Below are 21054 nucleotides of genomic sequence, written 5' to 3'. Positions count from 1 at the left end.
ATCTAGACTGGCTACTGCCCTGTGCAGGGATCTGTCCACAGCAGAGTTGTCCCCTAACCCAGTGAAAACATGGTTAATGGCTGTAGAGCCCCCAATTGTGTTTCTGTCACCAGATTGGAACTGTAGTGCAGAGGGGGCCTAAATGTCACCCCGAAATCCTGCCTCTGCAAGATGCAATAGGGCTGTGAGGTTCTTTAATGTAAGTGGGGGGGCCTTATTCTGGCAGCCGGGGCCGGAGGGTTGTATGCATTTCACATGCCATGTGCAACTGAGTTTGACAGGCTGCATCCATGACAGCACATCTAGGGGGGCTGAGACAGGCAGGGACATGATCAGCTGAGCTGCAAATATGAGATGTGGGTGACTTTCCTCCGGGCAGCATCAAGGGCTGCTGAAGGCATCTGCAGGTTGTGCAGGGCAGTGCGCTCTCTAAATGCAGTGAGTAGTTATGATATAAGCAGGGAAACCTGTTGCATAAGATGGGGCAGACGATCTGAGGGCAATGCCAATAGTGCCCGGTGGAGGCCCTGCTGCCCTGTTAAAGGCCACAAATGCCCAAAGCTGTTACCGGACATAGTGAACAGTTTGCCATAAGTCTGCCACCAGTTACAACCTGAAGGGAGAAGGAATTCTGAACTCACACCTGCACCCAGGTTGGCCAACCTCCTCATTGCAATTTCTGCACCAGTCTGGCAGCTTCCCCCCTCTTTTCCACTGTAACCCAACCACGCTGCCGATGATTCAGCAGCACAAGGCTGACTTTTAATCTAAATACTGCTGTGATGGGGGCAGGCAGAGGCTCCTACAGGAGGGATTTTGTCACAATCCTGCACATAGGTGGCCAGAGAGTGATGGTCATTTATCACAGCTTGAAACAGAGTCCACATTCTTATCCACCCTGAGTGTCAGTGCAGCCCTATCGAGGGCCAGGCTGGAGTGCTCCCCACCTGCGATGCAGCTCAGTGTTGTGGGCCCAGCCCATGGGGAGCTGCTCCAGCCTATGCAGGCTGCCAGTTAACTGGTTACCTGATAAGCATCACCCAGTGAAGGTGATGCTTACATACTACATCCCTACTGCAAACAGATTTCTAAAAGACCCTTGTTCCACTCTACTCTCACAGAGTGCTGCATCGCTCTGCTGCAGTCAAAATATAAAGAAAATCCAAATACATTTTGAAACTTGGATTTTTTTCCCCTCTGCCTCGATAGAGGTGACGGACCTGGTCATAGCTGGGCACAGTGCAACATAACTATTACCTTCGCTTAGTGCAACATGACTTGCTGGCGAGTCACAGCTAGGAGGAAGTTCTTGTTACACCTTTTACTAGATTAGCAAATCTGAGGCTGAACGCAGATGCTGTGGGGCGGGATTTGCCACTGGCTGTTCAACGGCTCACAAACCTGCCCTGAAGGTTATTATTATGTTTCTATCATCAGTGCATGTGCGTCACCAGGTTGCTCACAAGCCTAACATCTTAGGCGATGTCAATGCTACTGTTGGTTAGCACTATGCATCATGGGGCAATGTGATAGGTCATCACAGAATAGGTAATAATAATGTACTCTAACTGCTTGCAATCTAGTTATTGCCAACAGGTGTGATGACCTGACTACTCCGTCAGTCAAATCACTGTCATATGATTGATTATTTTATTGCAGTGTTTCTCAACCAGTGGTATGAGTACCCATAAGGTACTCAAGAGAAGTCTGGGGAGTACGTTAACACAACTGAAATTTGGAGAAAACTGAATTTTGTTTTAAGTTTTACAGTGTTTTATTCTTTTTGTACTTTCCCAAAAATGTCATCGCCCACCCGGCTATGATTAAGTTGTTGAAATAAATGTGTTGCAACGGTAGAAAAAAAATTGTGTATCTGAAAACTGTAGGCACTGGGGGTACTTATAATTTTTTTAAAGGGGCTTTTATAAAAAAGGTTGAGAAACACTGTTTTATTGTATGTGAAGGGATCTCAGGGAGGTCTGCCTCCCTCATGTCATGAGAGGCCTGACTGCTAATCAGAACCATAGACTTGTGAGAAATGAAATATTCCTCTATATAGATCTCAAGCAACATAGAGAATAACTCAAACTTGTGAAGAAAATCAAATTTCTAGCCTAGAAAACTCCAACAAACAGTTTAAGATCCAACAGAAACTCATGAAAGAATTTTCCTCAATTACAGAAGTCTCAGTGAGTGAAGAGACAGCTTGGAAACATTTTTGGGACACAACATATAATATTGCTGCTGACGTTCTTGGCTTCATTCAGAGGAAAAATCAGAGTGGATTTGATAAAAATGGTCTTGAACTCACAGTGAATTACGTATAGAACTTACAGAGTGGACAAGGATTCAGCAGCTAGGAAGATGCAGAGTATTGAGCCAAAAAGATGGCTGAGATCAAACTATGGCAAATGAAAAATGAGTGGCGGGAAAAGAAAGTATAGAGCTACAACTGGCAGCAGAACATAAAAAGATCAAAACCTTTTTTGCTGGGCTCTCTGCTGTGTATGTCTCCGAGTGCAATGGGGTAACCCTTGTATTGTCCCTGGATGAAAATGGACTCAATAGACAAAAAAAGAAATACTTCACCAATGGATGGAACATTTCAGTTTCCTTCTCAATCTCCCTTGCAACATTTCTGAGGAAGCAATTAATGTTCTTCTCCAACTTCCATGAAGAAGCGATTGCACTAGCCCTCCCCTCATGAGATTGTTATGGCAATCAAGCAAATGTCAAAAAAGAAGCAGATGAACCAGGTGGCATCCCAGCTGAGATCTCTATAAGCAGGGTGGCTACCACACTGCAAGACACTTCAATTGTCTCTTCCATAATACCTGGGACCAAGAGTTGGTGCTATAGAATTTCAAGAATGTCAACATTGATCACCTCTGTAAAAGTAAGAGTGGTAAAGCAAACTGTGATAATCGTGGCATTTTTAGTGGGAAAATTCATACTCAATAACTTAACACTGTCTTGTGGAAACCATCCTCCTGGAGTCTCGGCATGGACTTTGGTCTGGATAGGGCACTGTAGACATGATCCGCACATCCTGTCAGCCTCAGGAAAAGTACTAGGAGCAAACCACGGGTCTTCATTCGATGTTTGGTATACCTCTGTAAACCATGAGGGACTCTGTCAACATTTTGTTTATCACTGGACGCCCTCCTCAGTGAATGCCTGTCATTTGGTCTTTCCATAATGAGATGATGGCCAGAGTGCTGGAAAATAGCAAAGCATCACATCCCTATCTAGTCCCTCATGGCACCAAACACTCTTCTCCATCCTTTATTTTCAGTTATGTTTATGCATGAATTTCATGGCTTTGACAGAGAAGTATTTATCCAATTGTGGACTGCAGGGAAGTTTTTTAGTGTGAAATGCTTCCATGCTGACATGAAAATGACAGACTTACTCATTAAGAAGCCTTTATTTGCTGATGACTGGTAGCTCACTCGATGACACTCGGTTTGTGACTGACCACTTTGCTCATGAAGTCAGCCATTTTGGTTTTAGAATTAGCTTAAAGAAAACTGAAAGAGACCTACAGAATGATAGAGGCATCACAACATGCTTTAAGCTACATGTCTATTGGGCAGTTGTGCTTACAACACTTCTATATAGTTGTGAGACACAGACAACCTACCACTATGGTGCTGGTGACGGTGCCCAGTAGTGTGACCTGAACTGAGGGCTTGCTGCAGCTTTTGCCACTCTTCACCCCAAGAAATGGATGTTGGGGTTCCACACCTTTCCATCTATCTCCCCTACTGTAGCTGGACCAGCAGGCCAGGGGTGAACCAAGCATGAAAGCAGTTTACAGTATTGCCACTAATCAACTTTTAACATGAATATGTTGTTAGCAAGAGAACATTATTATCAGATCAGAGTCCTGTAATGTGGCAAGTTTTCCAGGAGTGTAAGCTTATGTTTGTATTGCTAAGAGCAAGTCAGGCATAAGGGCAGCAGTTGACTAGTACTGTGTAGGGCACAGTGTGTGGTTTCTGTAGGCCAAGAAGCAGCTACCAGCAGAACCTTCCAGAAGGCAGCAGCTTCTAACGCAGCTTGCAGGAGCGACATCAACTGAACCTTCTAGAAGGCAGCAGCTTTTAGGGCTGTTAGGATACTAGCCACTGAAAAACTGTAAAGACAACCACCACTACCACACCAGCCTCTGTTGTTCCTGAGACAGGCTGTCACACCTGCCAAAGGCAGCAGCAATCATTATCTCCAAGTGCAGAGGCTATTCTCTCTGATACTGACAAAGCAGAAGGACCCTCACATGAGTCAGAGGGATTTTGGGTGTTAGTGTAAGTGTGATTTTCCTATCTCCTGTTAAGGAGTGCCTGGTGTGTCTGTCAATAAAGCTGGAAGGATGCTTGTTTCTGAGTGGGTCAGCACCCCAAGTTGAGAAACACTGGTCTCCGTGAAATCTGTATAGTACCTGGGAAAAGCACACCAACGGCCAGATTTCATACACATTTGGCATGGCTGTGGATTTGGTAGGGCACTAGATCCGATAACAAGAGCAGCATTGCATTATGGGCTTTTGTACATACACATGCAGGCCCTCTGTGTGTCTCTACTGTTACATTGTATCTGTTATAGTCTCTATATCCAATATAGAAATATTCCATGGAATCTGACTTTTAGTCTGATGTGCCATCTTAACGTATGATTTCTGAGTAAGCGCTAATAATGTTTCTTATGTTGTATAATGTATTCTGTTTCATTTTACTGAATTCAATGTAACAGATTATCCTTTTTTTTAAAAAAAATCCTTTGATTTTGAAGAATCTCTGCCTGATTGTCAATCCTTTCAGTGTAAGGCTGTATCCGTGTCCTTTCAAGGGTTAGCAAGATTAGCTTGCTGTGCGGAGCCCTCTGTGGGTCAGAGACAAGCCTCCTGGTAATACTCTGATAGACCCTTTTAAGGAGACCATTACCTTATTAACCCCTTTCGATACACAAATTGCATAGTCTGAGGCAAATCATTATTGGAATGCCTGAGGTCTAAATTAACAAACTCCCATCATCACTGTCAGCGGGGCCGACTGCCTTTCCAAGCCCCATGGCAAGATGGGGGGGGCTACTCCATGCCCCCAGAAGTCCCCTTTGGACAGAAAGGGCGGGATTGGGGTTAGGCAGCCCTTCACACTGTCCAGAGTGCACCGTGCTTCTCTCAGGAAGCCCTCGGTGCTGCCCAGAGCACACTGCGTGACGCTCCGGCAGCAATTCAATGGACCCAGGGCTTTGGCCGCTGCTGCTACCACAGCAGCAGAGGCAGTGGCTGGAAGCTCCAGGCCCTTTTGTATCGCTGGGCCCTGGGGCAGTTGCCCCTTTTGCCCCCTCCCTCCATTGGTGGGCCTGATCATCGTGTTGTTCCAGGAGCAAATCTCCCCAAACATGCACATGCGCATGGTGGGAGTTCTGTTACCTCAGAGGCTGCAACAGCAGTGATAAGGTCGTTGCTCCTCAGGCTGGAGAAAGGATTTCTTTTGCCCCCAGTCTCTACCTAAGACTCTGGGGAATGGCCCATTTGCTTAATTTGTGCTTTTTTTTTTTTTTTTTTTTTGGTTGGGGAAAGCTACTTAAGTTGCCAAGCACGAAATCCCACAGAAGGACTAGCTTCAGATAGTGGCAAGGTTTCCCACCATATTTAATAAGGCCCCATGTATATTTTTATCCAAGAGTCATGTGCTGATGCTGCGGTGCACAGAGCATGTTGATGACTAATACTGAGCAGAGCTGGAAATATTGCAGAACTTGTGTTTGAAGGAGGTAAAAGGGGAACAGGGAAAAGTGGTCAGTTTCAGATACAGAGTGGACTGCTGCCACCTCTGGACAAAGTCTGCCATGCCACCCAGTTACATAATTGGGAACAGAATTTGGCCCTATGTCTATATGACTAAGACAGGGTTTAAGGAAGAAAAGTGAGGCAATTGTGAGAAAACGGGAAGCTCCTAAACACCAAAAATAACTTACAAAAGGGCTTGGCCTGTTAAAGCTACATGAAGAACTAGCAGTAGCCAAATAAAACCAAGCCCCTTAACCTATATATCACATAGAGCAGTGTTTGACATGCACAGTAAATCCAAACCCAATGGTACTGTAAAATCTATATAGGTCAGAAACCTAGACATTCCACCAGTCCGTTTCAGCAACGTAAAACATAACAGGACAAATTCTGCTCTGTGTTACACTCACTCCAGCACATTAGCTGTTTTTAAACGAGGGCAGGGAACACCAGTTGGTATGCAAGCTATTTTAAGAAACAATCTGTTCCTTTAATTATATTTTCCTTTCGCCTTTTATGCCTGCAGCACCTGAAGGCTTTATAGTGAGTTCATTTTATACATTTAACAAAATTTGAGAGTAGAATTTGGCCCTTTAACTATTGCTCAGCAAAAAGGTCCCCTTGCACCCAGTTTCTACTTTATGTGGTCAATCAGGCAGAGAAAAACAAGAAGCAAGAAATGTGTTTCCCACATTATTAATAGACTAAATGTCTGTTGCTCTGAGTAAGTGATTAACCTTAGTAGTCAATCATTGCAAAGATTACAAACACAAGGCAATGAACACCACTAACTTGCCTCCATTTTCCCCTCAGTGAGTAACTATCTAATTCACCAGCACTCCTGAGAATAAAAAATTCAGTGTGGGGAAGGTGAAGTACCTTTCTGCTCTTCCCTTTTCTCTTGCAGGACCTTATGCACCAAAGCACAGATCTCTCTCTACCATTGTCTTCTGTGCAGACAAGCTACTGGAGGGGAATGCAATGAACTTGCCAATGTGTTTAAAAGTGGACTTGGCCAAAGGTAACTTGTTTTTTAAATTTGGAGATATAGCTGTTGAGCTGTTGTGGGTGAATGGGGAAAATATTTTGCATGTTTTTTTTAAAAAACAAGACTTTTGGGGGCACAAATAACTAAAATTCAGATGAATTTTAAGACTTCAAACTTTGACTGTGGCTGGAGTTGCCAGCTCTCCCTGACTAGCCACTATTATTGCGAATGTTATCCAGTCTGTCCAACTGGGAAAGTTGGCAACCCTAAATGTGGCTAGTCCTCAGTAAGGACCATAGGAAAAACTGAGTCAGAGAGGTATGGAGCCACCCCACAACTCCTACTAATTTCAGATTAAGTCACGGGTAATTGGGGGGTGATCCGGATCATATCTGGGTAATTTATTTTTCATGACCAGATTACAAATGATTGGCAGTTGTGTGATAACAGAAGATTATCGCTTTTTAGATATGTTGTGGCCTGCACTGTGATGGAATTATGCATCTTTTTAATGCCACATTATGGAACTCCATGGTACTACAAGTAATAACATAAGTAAAAACTAATATTGACCATGTAGGAAAGCAAATCTGTACTTACTTATATTCTTGTTATTCAGGGCCTGATCCTGAGAGGTTCTGGATACCCACAGGAGGAAGCACTGGTCCTGCACTTGTAACAGATTGCAGGCAGAGTTAGCATCCCAGTGCAAGTGCAGCAGCAAGTATAAAGAGCCTAGCGGAAAGAGGTAAAAAGTTGTTTTGTTGCTGTTGGTAGCAGTTGTCCGCAGACAGAAGGAAATAAATCAGGGACCTGACATTCTTGACTTAGTTCTTGTGTTTCCTGTTGTGGGAAATATGCTTACTATGTACCTATGTTTAAAATAAAGGGCCAGAGAGAGGGCTAGTTCTGTATTTGTGGCAGGGAATTTCTTTAGAGGAAATGTATGGTTCTCCAGCCCAATCTTTCATAGGTTCACAAAACCAACCCCCCCCCCCCCCCAAAAAAAACCAACCAAACAAAAAAAAACAACAACCCCAACCATCAGTGAGGGGTGAGGCCGCACAGAGGCAGAACAAGGGAATTTTTGCATCTCTGCCTGCCACAATATGTTCAGTCTGTGTGCACGGCAGTTACTATGGTGAATCCTCCTCACATAGGGTCATTCCATTCAGGCTTTTGGTGAGTGAAAAGGTTTTGGTCCTAAAATTATGTTATAGAATTTCCCTTTGATATCAGTGAAGGTCCAATCTCACTATGTTGCCCCATTAGGCCTTATGGTTGTATAAAGCCAGTTGCTAGTTAGAAATGTTACTTTCAGTTCTAAAGGGACAGAATTATGTACCGAGATTTTTTTGTCTTTGGGGTAAATGCTCTCACAAAATCCATAGTCCTGTATAGATGATGCAGTCACTTGTGTCAAGTATTTTAAACATTTATAACATGTACACAGAGTACCATAGGTATGCTGAGGCAAAGATGGGACAAAACTATCATAATTTATTCAGACATCTTCCTGCCTGTAAACAGTTAAGGCACAGACAAAATAGGGATATGGCTACACCGCAGAGGTTTTTTTTTCAGAAAAACTGCAATTTTTCTGAAAAAAACTTCACTTACGTCCACATTGCAATCGTGTTCTTTTGAAAAAAATTGAAAGAACAGAGGGGTTTTTTTTCCGACAATGGTAATCCTCATTCTATGAGGAAGAAGCCTTTTTTCTGAAAGACCTCTTTTGGAAAAAGGTGTGTGTGGACAGGGAAGAGGGAGTTCTTTCAAAAGAAGAGGAAAAAGCACAGGTTCCTGGTGGCCACTGTTAATAGTAATCACAGCTTAAATGTGAGATAGCATCCACACTGAACGGATGCTATCTGTTGAAAAAGCAGATTGCTTTGTCGAAGCACTTTTGCAGTGTGGATGCTCTCTTTCGGAAGAAGTTTTTTCGGAAGATCTCTTCCAGAAAAGCTTCTTCCAAAAGAAGCCTGCAGTCTAGACATAGCCTGGGATGTGGAGAGGAACCATTCTTTTTTTTTATTCCAAAAAAATCCCCAAATCAAAATATGATTGCTGAGAGTTTGCTAAGCCAAAAGCATTCCTGATTTTGCCAATCTCTTTTTTAAACTCACTGATGGGGCAAAACCAGACTAATTTATCCAAGTTCTGGTCCCACCCAAAACGTTAGCAGATTAAAAAGTCATCGCCACCTCTAACATTGGTTCTCCAAAAGCAAAATCTGATCTAAAAGATTATAAACACAAGCCCTACAACTAGCCCTAGTTCTGTCCCTCTCAGCTTAGTTCCATAAAGTAACTAGTTGCAAAGTGGGGAAAATCTTTTTTTCTCAAGGTCTGGAAGAAGCTGAGGCTTTGTTTTGTGCAAGTTACTAACGAAGGGTATGTCTACCCTACCACCCTTGTTCGAACTAGGATGGTAATATAGGCAACTGGAGTTGCAAATGAAGCCCGGGATTTGAATTTCCCGGGCTTCATTTGCATAAAGCCGGGCACCGCCATTTTTAAATGTCCGCTAGTGCGGACTCCGTGCCGTGCGGCTACACGCGTCACGGACTAGGTAGTTCGGACTAGGCTTCCTAGTCTGAACTACCGTTAAACTACCGTTAACTACTGTTAAACTACCGTGAAACAAGGAGTAACGGTAGTTCGGACTAGGAAGCCTAGTCCGAACTACCTAGTCCGTGACGCGTGTAGCCGCACGGCACGGAGTCCGCACTAGCGGACATTTAAAAATGGCGGCGCCCGGCTTTATGCAAATGAAGCCCGGGAAATTCAAATCCCGGGCTTCATTTGCAACTCTGGTTGCCTACATTACCACCCTAGTTCGAACTAGGGTGGTAGTGTAGACAAACCCGAAGAGTTCTTAGTTAGAGCTAATTTTATGGAGAGGTATGGTTGTTGCCTTTTTACAGGAAGATGTCTGTTCCCAGAGATTACTTGGCTTGTGGGGAAAAGGTGAGTCTCTTAAGTCCAGTATAGCTTTTTCATTCTGACGCCATTTAATAAGCTCTTTGTTGTAAGAACTGTACCTGGTACTTCACTGTTATCAACCTTGACTTGGGGATATAGTACTTGATTGGAAATCCAATTTTCTTTAACATTCATCTTTCACTAGAGGGCACCAACTGATCAACAAAAAACAGTAGCTTCCTCCCAGGCAAAATATTTCCTCCTGTATACAGGTCATAGCCAGCCTAGAAGAGTGTCTTATAAAGGGTTGAAATCTGGTGAGGCCTTTTACCTAAGTGGATGTAAAAAGAGTGACTCTGATAGATGCCACATGGAATATATTTAGTTTAAGAAATGTCATTCTTTGAATTCAAGAGATCTGAAACATCCAAGCAGAAACAGCACTTGAATTTAGCTTTTTTGTTGGTAAGGCTGAAAGACTGCATATTCTTGTCTACTTTCCCTATCTACTAAGAGTCTCCTAAATCATACAACCAACCAGAAATGCTGTTGCTAAGCTGAAGAATGCAAAAACTGATAGCCCTTATTTAATCTGCCCTTACAAAACAACTTGAAACTTTTTTGGAGGGCAAAATAATTTAAAATATGTGCTAATGTCACATTTTTGCTATTGTTTATATTACAGTAGTGCCTACAGATACTGTATTATTAGACACTGTATATATCAGGGCTCCATTGTGCTAGTTACTGTATAGACATGGAACCCCGTCCCAAGAATTTACCTGGACCTTCTGGGTGTGGTTCATTGCCCCATGTAGTGACACTGAGACCACTTACAGAGAGAAAGAATGAGTTTGCTCTACAGCCTTAGCTGAGAGCCAGCTGACTTTTAACTCAAGAGATAGAAGTTCATGCACTAAGCTTCAGAAGTCCCAGGTTCAGTTCTGCTTGTCAGCATGACACATTCACAGGATGGGAAGTCTTGGATGGGAAGTCTTCAACACAACCCAATATAAGATCTGAATAGCAGGATTACTTCTCAACAAAGACTGCAATGGAGGAGAACCCCCTGGTCTCCTTGCCACCGGACACAGGTGCCTCTTCTGGCTATATTTGTGTAGCTGCTGGTGCACAACAGCTCCCCCCACATTAAACTACTTGTGTGCAGGCTTTTTCCCAGGAAGAACTTTCCTCCCACCCCTACCAATAAAGTTGTGTGGAGACGGGTGAGTGCTGAAGGGCAGGGGCGGATGAGAGTTTTGCGGGGCCCAGGGCAGCACAATTTTGCGGGGCCCCCTTTGGAGAAAAAATAGAAAAAAGCATCAAATGCTCAGATTGAAGGCTATTTTCATACTAAATGTGAATTGGATACATTTGATAAACTTAATTTAGTTGGATAATTTTTATTTTAATTATATTGTAATTCATTGTTAAACAAAATTCTGCATTAATAATTACAAATTTTCATTTAATTATATTGTAATTTTGGCTGAAACAGAGTAGCCAGGCCGCCGTTTTGACCCTCATATCTTGTTATCCTAGGCGGGCTTGAACAAGCATCCGCCCCTGGAACAGGGAAGGAAACCCTTGCTAGAGCAAAGCTAACCTAACAGGGGCTCTCAGCAGGCCTGCCCCAGGACAGGCCCTCTCTCCAGGTTGCCCATTAGCCCGGCGAGGTTAGAGTACGTGTAGCCAGGCAGCCCCTCCCCCCATCTCAAACAATCTTGCTTGCCCTCTGAGATGTCTGTATACAGAGCAGAGAAGGAACAATAAGAAGATCAGCATAGCCATTAAGCTTTGATCTGCTTTGATGAGAGATCAGGATATGCGAGAGTGCCCGGCTGGCACCTATGTTGATTCGAACACACACACAGTCCCTGGAAGAGGAATTTCCCACTGAGAAAAGAATCCCCAGTAATTCCAATTTAGTTATCTCTCTTACAAGTATAAATTAAGTTCACAACTCCCTTGTAAGAACTGGTCTCACAAAAGACAGACCAGCCCCATTTGGCATGACAGACAAGAAAGAGAAATACATGACCCCATGAGTATAAAAGATAGGTCCAGCACACACTCACTTTGAGTGTCATTCTACCCTCTACCTGCTGGTCGGGTTAGGTGTTTGACCTCCCGAGGTTCTATGGGGACGCCCACCTCGTATTTTCGTCTTTCCTAGGAATTGAGGGACCGGCCCTGGCCTGACATGCTGGAGTCGAGAGGCACAGAAGGGGGTAAAAATTGTACCTGGATGTGGTCCTCTGTCTTAAGTGTACACATAGAAAGAGTAAGCTGTTACTTGGTACCATTATTTCTATTTTTCTATCTTTATCTTCTTTGTAACCATTTTAAAGATCTATATTTTGCTAGTAGTTAAGAAATAGAACAATAGCCATTGCAACCATATGATTTATAAGCTTCTTTAATAAACCTGTAACTGTTTAAGTTTTAACCTGACTCCTTCAGTTGCTGTAATAGAACCAAGCACAATTTAAAAGAACTTCAGCCGGTCTTAAGGGACAGATATAGGGAGCCCTGACCGTCGGCTGACAGTACGGCAGAGGGATACCACCCGCCTGCCTTTTGGGGGGCAAAATATGGCCGGGAGAAGTGAAGTTGGGAGAAGTTTGCCCGGCGGAGCAGAGGGGAAAGGGCCGCCACAAGGGGGGCTCGCTCCACAGGCTCAGCCATGGCCGGGCTGTGGCAGTGCTGCGTGGCTGCAGCCGCTGCAGATTCCTTGCTCCCCTTGCGCTCTCTTGCAAGTTGAACTGGCAACCTGGGAGGGGAGCCTGAGGCTGTGAGAGAGAAAGAGGCGGCTGACCCCGGGGGCTGTGTCTGCGCTTCAGCTTTGCTCTTAACCTAGCACAAAGGTGGTGGGAGGCTGGCTCCCCAGGGAAGTGGGTGAGAGATGTGATGTCATCTAAAAACACCGGCGCTGGCGCAGGGCCTATTGAAGCGCGGGGCCCGGGGCAGCCGCCCCGCTCACCCTGCCCTATATCCGCCGCTGCTGAAGGGGACAGGTGATAGGATCATCAGGAGTCACGGACTCTGATGCAAGTGATGACTGCAAGATGGTCATCATGTACCTCTGGACTGAGATAAAGGGTCATTGTGGGTAGCAGCAGGCATGACTGAGTAGGCCTTTTTAGAAATCCCTCTACTCACCCCATACAGGAAAGGATGAGGGAAAGGGCTAGACAAGGTACCCCACACATAGGCTATCCCGCCATACCTGACTGGATAACTGCATCCAGCAAGATCACTCCCAGTGTGCTCAAAAACCAAAAATGTTTCTTGCAACTTAAAATGTCCGTGCCCTACTAGACGAATCTGAAAGCGAAAGATCCAAATGCAGAACAGCAATGGTTGCCTGAGAACTCTCAAGGTACAACATTGACATTGCAGCTCGCAGCAAAACAAGATGTGCAGACGAAGGCCACTTGAGAGAAGAGGACGGTGGTTTTTTCTTTTGGAAAGGAAAACCAGCAAGTGACAGGTGACTACCTGGTGTTTGCTTTGAAAGAACCTTCTAGTCAACTGCCTAGATGGCCTATTGCGATCAAAGAGCACCTTATGACTCTTCTCATTCAGTTGGTCAATACAGTACATATGCACCAACACTTGACGCTGAAGAAGAACAGAAAGAATCCTTCTACACTGATCTTGATAAAACTGTCAAATTAATAACCATAAAGCACCAGGATGTGCATGCGTGCGTGTGTGTAGAAACATTGACTAAAATCTGGTGCACCAAAGAAACCCCTGCTGACTTATGCAATGCTAACATCATCACCATTTTCAAACCTGGAGATAGTTGCCACCCTGGGCTCTATTGAGGCATTGCCCTTCTCTCCATCACTGGGAAGATGCCTTCTACAAGCTTACTGAATCGCCTGCTCTCTCTTGCAGAGGAAGTATTTCAGAGTCCCTGTGTGGCACCACAGGGCACCACCGACATGATTTTTGTAGCCAGACAGATCCAGGAAAAATGTCAAGAACACCAGGAGCTCAGTATGGTCTTTATCAATCTGACCAAAGCCTTTTACTCTGTCCACTATGAGGCTCTGTGGAAAACCATGTCAAAGTTTTGCTATCCAAGCAAATTTATCACTATTAAAAGTGTAAGGAGATTGTTGGCTCTTTACTAAAACTCAGTGGGGGGTTTTAGCTGGGTAGTCCCCCAGTACTAAAAGGAAGGGGAAGGGCAGATGAGAAATCAGGACCCTGAGACTGGGAGCCTAGGAACAATGGGAAGAGGCCAGCTCTCCAGGTCACCCTAATTGAGGGGCTGGGCAAGCTAGACAGGAGGCCAAGGGGTGCTGTCCTGCATGTGAGCTGGATTTACCTGGGTCAGACAGAGTGGGGCCAACCTCAGGAGAGAGCAGGGGCCAGTGCTGAGTTGGGGAGGAGAGCCATGTGCGCCAAAGAGAGACAGAGACACAACCCAGTAGCAGATCCTTGCTGGGAAGAAAGCTACAGCCACAGAGCCTGCCACACAGTACAGAGAGTAAATCCATGTGGGGGGCAAAGCTGTAGCCACAGAGCCAGAGGGGCCAGAGAAGCAGCCTGGGAGCTGGAGGCAGCACAGCAGAGAGTGGAGCTGAGGCTGGAGCAAGTTGGAGGTGGGTGCAGTGAGCAGCAGGGGAGAACAAGGGGGGACCCTGAGTAAAGGCCCAGCACAGGGATACTCCCCCTGCCAAGAAGCCTTGCAGGCCCTGCTTGGGGGGGGAGGGTCTAACACTCAGGAGAAGGGTCCTGTCACTCAGAGTAAGTATCTGACCTGCAGCATCCCTGCAGCCCAGCCAGGGCCTGAGAAGGCGGCCTGGGACCTACAAGGAACAGATTGTGAACTATCCTTATAGTCCAGCGACACTGTTTGTGAAGTCCCTGTGACACAGAGCAGAGTGATAGGTTTCCCATTAACTTTTCCCGTTGGTTTCTTATTTTATTGTAATTGGCGTCTCTTTAATACGTAGTATTTGCCTTGTACTGTCTGCAATCATCAGTGGGTCAGAGAAATGTCATGACCTGCCCTAGGTGACCATGACAAGGTTAGGGGTTGAGGCCCAGGAATTCTGGGCTCAGCCTTGTTGGGTTTACAAGGACCCTGCCTCACAGGAGAGTGGAAGGGGAGCCCTTGAGGTCAGGAAGGCATCTGGCTAAAGGAAGTGGGAGTTGGACTCAGATCCTTTCACCAGCCATATCACCAGGGCAGTGTAGAAGCCAGGAAAGTTCCCCTCGACAGCTGGACCATTCCCTCCATCCCTTTACATAAGACTTGTCCATGACCAGATGACTGCCTCTACCTTGTGCAGCAGCTCTACCTCTGAGCCCTTTGTCATCCGAACAGGTGTAAAACAAGGCTGTGTGCTGGCACCCAGCCTTTTCTCCATTTTCTTAGCACTTATGAAAACGTTAATCCAAGACTGTCTGCCACTGGACATTGGCATTCAGTATCGCACTGATGGCAAACTCTTCGTTCTTTCTCCTCTCCATGCCACAACTAAAGAAATATCAGCAACAATAACCAAACTCCAGTACACAGATGATTATGCTGTAGTTGCACACTCCGGCTACATCTAGACTGCAGGCTTCTTTTGGAAGAAGCTTCTCCGGAAGAGATCTTCCGAAAAAACTTCTTCCAAAAAAGTGTGTCCACACTGCCAAAGTGCATTGAAAAAGCGATCTGCTTTTTTGAAAGATAGCGTCCACACTGAATGGACGCTATCTTGTTTTTAAGCTGTGATTACTATGGACAGAGTGGCCACCAGGGCACCTGTGCTTTTTCCTCTTTCCTCTTTTTTGAAAGAACTCCCTCTTCCCCATCCACACACGCCTTTTTCCAAAAGAGCTCTTTTAGAAAAAGGCTTCTCCCTCGTAGAAAGAGGTTTACCAATGTCCAAAAAACCCCTTTGTTCTTTCGATTTTTTTCCCAAAAGAATGTGATTGCAGTGTGGACATAAGTGAAGTTTTTTTTGGTAAAACTGCCGTTTTTCCGAAAAAACTCGGCCGTGTTGTAGACATATGCTCCAAGGAGTATCTACCAGCAGCCCTTAATTGCTTCTCTGAAGCTTACAAAACAAAAGTTCTCCACCAGTTAGTCTCCAGTCAATTGTCTGACCCAGAAGGGAAGATCTACATGGATAAAGAAGAACTGGAAATTGTAGAACACTTTGCCATCTCTCACAGAGGACAGACATAGATGTTGAGATTCAGCACAGAATCTGGTTTGCCAGCCTTGCTTTCAGCAGACTGTTTCACCTGGGCTATGTCTACACTCACATCTTCTTGCAAGAGTAATATGCAAATGAGGCTAAGCGTTGAATATCGCCGAGCCTCATTTGCATAACTAATGAGCAGCCATTTTGTGGAAGAGGCTCTTGCGCAAGACGGAGCTGTCTACACTGCCCCTTCTTGCGCAAGAAAAACCCTCTTGTGCAATGCCGTTACACCTATTACTTGAGAGGAAGAACGGCATTGCGCAAAAGGGTTTTTCTTGTGAAAGAAGGAGCAGTGTAGACAGCTCCGTCTTGCGCAAGAGCCTCTTCCACAAAATGCCTGCTCATTAGTTATGCAAATGAGGCTCGGCGATATTCAATGCTTAGCCTCATTTGCGTATTACTCGCGCAAGAAGACGCGAGTGTAGACATAGCCCTGGTGTGCAACAATCACAACATCTGAACACACACTAGACTTTTAGTATACAAAGTGGTTGTAATTCCAACACCCCTCTATGGCTGTGAGGCGTGGGTAACCTACAGAAAACACCTGGAAGATCAGACTCAACACTTTCTTTGAAAGATCCTCAACCTAACGTGGAAGGGTTGTTGCACTCATTGTACTGGCAGAAGCCATCGTGTTCAGTGATGAGGCCCTGATTAACCAGAACCAGCCGAGGTGGGGTGGGCACTGAATGTTCAAGCCTGACATACACTTCCCAAAACAACCACTGTGCAACCAACTTACAAAGGAAATGGGGAGTGCAAAACAAATGCTTGAAAGACACCCTCAGTATAAACATAAAGAGATGTGGCATGACACAACAGCCGTCCAAGACAGGGATAACTGGTGAAGATGTGTCAGAGAAAGAACGTCCACTTTTGAGGAAAACCACCTTGCCATGGTTGAAGAAAAATGCTAGAAAAAAAAAGAAGAAAAGGAAAGGAAATACAACTTTTATGCAGAAGTCATGGTCCAACTCTGTCTTCCACCATCACCTACACTGTCTGCCACTGAGCCTGTGGCTCAAGGATTGGACAGCTCAATCTCATAAGGACCCATGACAAGTAAAACCCATGAAAGAGATCATCCTCAGCTTTGAGGGGTCGCCAATGGATTACCCAGACATAAAACAGGATGGGGAAAAAAGAGGCTTGAAAAATAAGTAGTTAAAATGTTATTTAAAAGATTTTGGAAAGGATGAAACAATTCAATTTTTTTGTGTGCTTAAAAAACTTCAGATGTTTCTTTTGCACTCATATAAAATTAAAATGGCATTCCAAATTTGTAGACATTTACAATTGTCACTGAGTTACATAGCGTGGCTTTTTGGGACTTCATGGCAAAGAAACTCAGCACGTCCTACTGCAAAAGAACAAACCCTTACCAATACAGCTAAAGGAGAAGCTCCATTAGCTGTTGACAGAATATGACACAGTTAAATAGTTTTTATTCTATTAATTAGAAGAGTTGTACACATCCATGCTAGCGAGTCCATCACTATGATTTGTATTGCTGTAGTGCCTAAAAGAACAAACCTAGTGTGCTAGAACCGTACACACATAAAAATATGGTCACCTCTCCAAAGAACTAATGTTGTAAGTATAAGAAGAGAAGCAATGGATAGATACAACAAACATAACGGGAGAGCACATAATCTCCTTATTAGACAGAACCTGCTCTGGAGTGTCTAGGATTCATAGGAGTTCAAATCTCAAAACTCCCAACAGTAGAGCAAATTTGTGGCCACTATGGGCTTCATGATTGTTGTTATCCTCGACTGGATTGGGGGCGGGAGGGGGGGAAGGAACCTTTTTTGGATCAGGGGCCTCTGACCTGCAGAAAAATCACTCCAGGATCTCATACAAGTGAGATGCAAAGAAACCCAAAACAAACTCTCACTGATGTGGCCCCTGACTGAGAAGGAGAAATACATTCTCCATATTCCCCTCACACACCAGAGCCTGGGGGCCCAGCCTAGTAGATTTTGTGTGCTCCAGCCTCACAGTGCAGTGGCAGGGAAGCTGGAGTGCCAGCACAGGCTCCCTAATGGTGGGAGAGCCCAGAGCCTCGTGGGCCAGATCCAGGCAAGCCGGGGGCTACATCTGGCCCTCAGGCGTAAGGTTCCCCATCTCTGAATACCATGGCTGTTGCCATATTTTCAGCAGCAATAGGGACAGAACCCCTTGCTACATAAGCAAAAGCCCCTACTAATTGAACAAATTAAGATTTTCCTTTGACACTTAGCAATATAGGGTTTGTAACACATACACAATAATAGCTAGCTTAATTATAAACCCTCTGATTTGACTTAATTCTTGAGAATCCAAGTGTGGTGGCACAGTGCAAACACAGAGGAAGACATATTCCCTGTCCTGAATGGGGATACAATCTAAAAAGACAAAGCTTTCCCAACTAAAATGCTCTTAATGGTAAGAGTCACAAGTCTTGCTAATACATTAGTGTTGTTTGCTTTGCTGTTCTATTAAAGCCACACGCACTAACTTTCCCTAAGCTGCCTTCTGTCCCTCTATTCAGCCCTTATCTTTCTTCCACACCAGTTCCAATTCTCCTTGTGTGATCCACCCAATGCTCAAACTCCTCCCACCATATGTATACGTGAAACTGATAACTATGTGCTTAGAAGACTCTTGTAGAATTGGGGCAGGAAAGGCGGAGGGAGTTGGGGACCAGATCAGAAAGGGCATCCCATGCTGATGAAAAAAAGGACAGACAGAGAGCAGGTCAGGCAATCAGACTATCAAATGCATCTGCCAAATAGTTTAATAGGGTGTGTCTACACTGAAGCTACGCAAATTGAGCTAACAATGAGGGTTACAGGATTCGGAGTAAGAAGTCCTCTAGCTCGACAGTATTTTGACACTGTTTCAAAATAACTGCCTGTTGTGTAGATGCGGACTAAGTTATTTTGGAATAGTGCTAGTTATTTCGAAACAGTGTTGCAGTGTAGATGTACCCTATATAGTTAACTACAGGGATGGGCAACCACGAATAGTGGATGGACCACATAAGTGGCCCTCCCTTCACCTCAGTGGTCTGCAGCAGACCACGGCCCTCTTGGGGTACCACCTGCAGCCCCTCCCATCTGTCCCACTCCATCACGTCTCTCTCGACCACTGGGGCACTGGAGTTCCACACTTACCTACTTCTCCCCCTCCCTCCCAGAATTTTCGGAGCATGCAATTTGCCTGATCACACTTCCTCCCCCAGGGGTGTCCAAACTTTTTTCAAAGAGGGCCAGATTTGATGAAGTGAACATGCGTGAGGGCCGACCATTTTGCCTGACATTCTTTGAACCATTAAAATTAAATGCAAATTAACTATTTTATGCAAAGTTTATTGCAAACGGCATACTTTTCATTTCGTCACATGGATGACAAATCTAAACAGGTGTTAAATCACTCTGCCTTTCATATCTGAAGGCCAGATGAAAAAAAAAATCCAGGAAGCTGAAATATATGTCAGGAACATTGTAAAGTACATTACATATTATTGGTAATAAAGGTTGTCTGTCAACTTTTAAGTTAAAAAAATATGAACAGGAACATAACACCAAGTATACATGTTGTGTCCAAATATATTTATAACTGATTTAGACCAACTGACATTAACTGAGATTTTACAATGTATTCATCTCAATACATATGGATTCGTTGGGGGCCATAAAAGATAGATATTGCCAAATTACCTGTGGGGCCGTATTAAACCGGAACACGGGCCGCAATTGGCCCGCGGGCCAGACTTTGGACATGCCTGCCCTCCCCACTCCTCCTCCTCCCTCCCAGAGCTGGAGTGCCACAAATCAGCTGTGGGAACAGAGCGTGAATCAAGCAATTTGTGGCTTCTCTGAAAGCTCTGGGAGGGAAGGGGCCTGAATAGACAGTGTGGAGTTCTGGTGCCCCAGTGTGCAAGAGGTGTGTGGGGGAGGGGAACAGCCCGGGGCCCCATGGGCTTCAGGTGGAGCCCCAGTGGGCCGTATGCAACCAACAGGCTGCAGGTTGCTCACCTGTGGTTTACCATATGGGTATCACCTCACGTCTGTGGTATAGCTCTATTGGTAACTTTTAAATCAAGTGTTTGTAGCCCTGCCCCTATCTCTCAGTGGGACAGAGGATGGATGGGCTAGTAGTTAGGGCACTCAGGTAGGCCTGGAAGATGAGGATTCAAGTCCTTGCTCTTTCACAGATTTCGTGTGTGACTTTAGACAAATCATTTAACATCTATTCCCCATCTGTAAAATGGGGATAAATAGCTCTTCCCTACTTCGCAGAGATGTTGTGATAATAAATACATTAGGACAGGGATGGGAAAACTGTGACCCATGAGCTCTGCCTGGCCTGGGGAGGAAGCGGCTCTGCTTGCTGCTGTTCCTCCTATTCCTGGGTTGGGGGAACAGCAGTGCAGGGAAGCTCTGTCCCTGCGCTTGCTTGCAGGCTCCACCACCCCTTGCTTCCACTGGCGAGGAATCAGGTGCCAATGGCAGTGGTATGGGGCAGTGCCTGCATGCACAGGGTGGTATGGGGCCACCTGTGCCCATTGAGAGCTGTGCCAGGTAAGCACCTCAACTCCCTGCTCCTCCCCAGTCCCAGCCTGCTCCTGCACCTGCCTCCAGCCAGACTTCCTACCCCAGCCTACTCCTGCACTCTACCTCTCGCCCAGACCTCCCAGCAATCCGCTCCCTGGCAGCCCCTTCCTGCACACTGAACCCCTGATTTTGGGCTCCACCCCAAAGCATAGGGAGCCCTCACAAAATCTGCTAGCTCTGGGCCCCCAGAAGAGTTAACCCGGCCCTGAGGATAAGTCCTGAGCCTCAGTGCCCTGCTACCCACATGGTATGTCTTTTTTCTCCTGCTTCTCAGCTGGGGGCCATGTCTGTAAGGATGTTTTTTTTCTTCTTCTCTCCAGGTCAGAGAGGTGTGGTTTTCATTTATTTTGCTTCCACTTGTGTGTGTGGCATTAGTACCATAGATAAGAGTTGCCACCTTAGCAGATTGATGTACAGGTTAAACTTGCTCTTGCTGACATGGAACTGACATCATGACCCAGGGACAATTTTGCATGTTGTCAGAGGGCTGGCTTCCAGACTCACTCAAACAGGTTTCCACCCTGCA

The 21054-nt window shown here is 45.2% G+C and overlaps 2 protein-coding genes across 7 annotated transcripts in view; one reads left to right on the top strand and one right to left on the bottom strand.

The window, feature by feature from the left end:
- LOC102456685 (glycerol-3-phosphate dehydrogenase [NAD(+)], cytoplasmic-like) overlaps window positions 1–21054 on the bottom strand; it is a 72931-nt gene that overhangs the window by 37411 nt on the left and 14466 nt on the right. For all 4 annotated transcript variants that reach the window (XM_075933188.1, XM_006137653.4, XM_025178813.2 and 1 more), the window contains exon 2: window positions 7383–7517. The gene's annotated coding sequence lies outside the window, so the exon portion shown is untranslated. The remainder of the gene's footprint in view (window positions 1–7382; window positions 7518–21054) is intronic.
- The window catches only part of OSBPL11 (oxysterol binding protein like 11), an 89248-nt gene continuing 74781 nt past the window's right edge, over window positions 6588–21054 (top strand). The window contains exons 1-5 of one of the 3 annotated variants that reach the window (XM_075933184.1): window positions 6588–6606; window positions 6702–6815; window positions 7402–7530; window positions 9709–9751; window positions 11883–11990. The gene's annotated coding sequence lies outside the window, so the exon portion shown is untranslated. The other 2 variants (XM_075933182.1, XM_075933183.1) reach the window with 2 other exon arrangements.

Source organism: Pelodiscus sinensis, chromosome 7 (genome assembly GCF_049634645.1).
Source record: "Pelodiscus sinensis isolate JC-2024 chromosome 7, ASM4963464v1, whole genome shotgun sequence".
Classification (NCBI taxonomy): domain Eukaryota; kingdom Metazoa; phylum Chordata; order Testudines; family Trionychidae; genus Pelodiscus; species Pelodiscus sinensis.
Note: the sequence above shows the minus strand (reverse complement) of the source record. Positions and strands in the feature narration are given on the sequence as shown.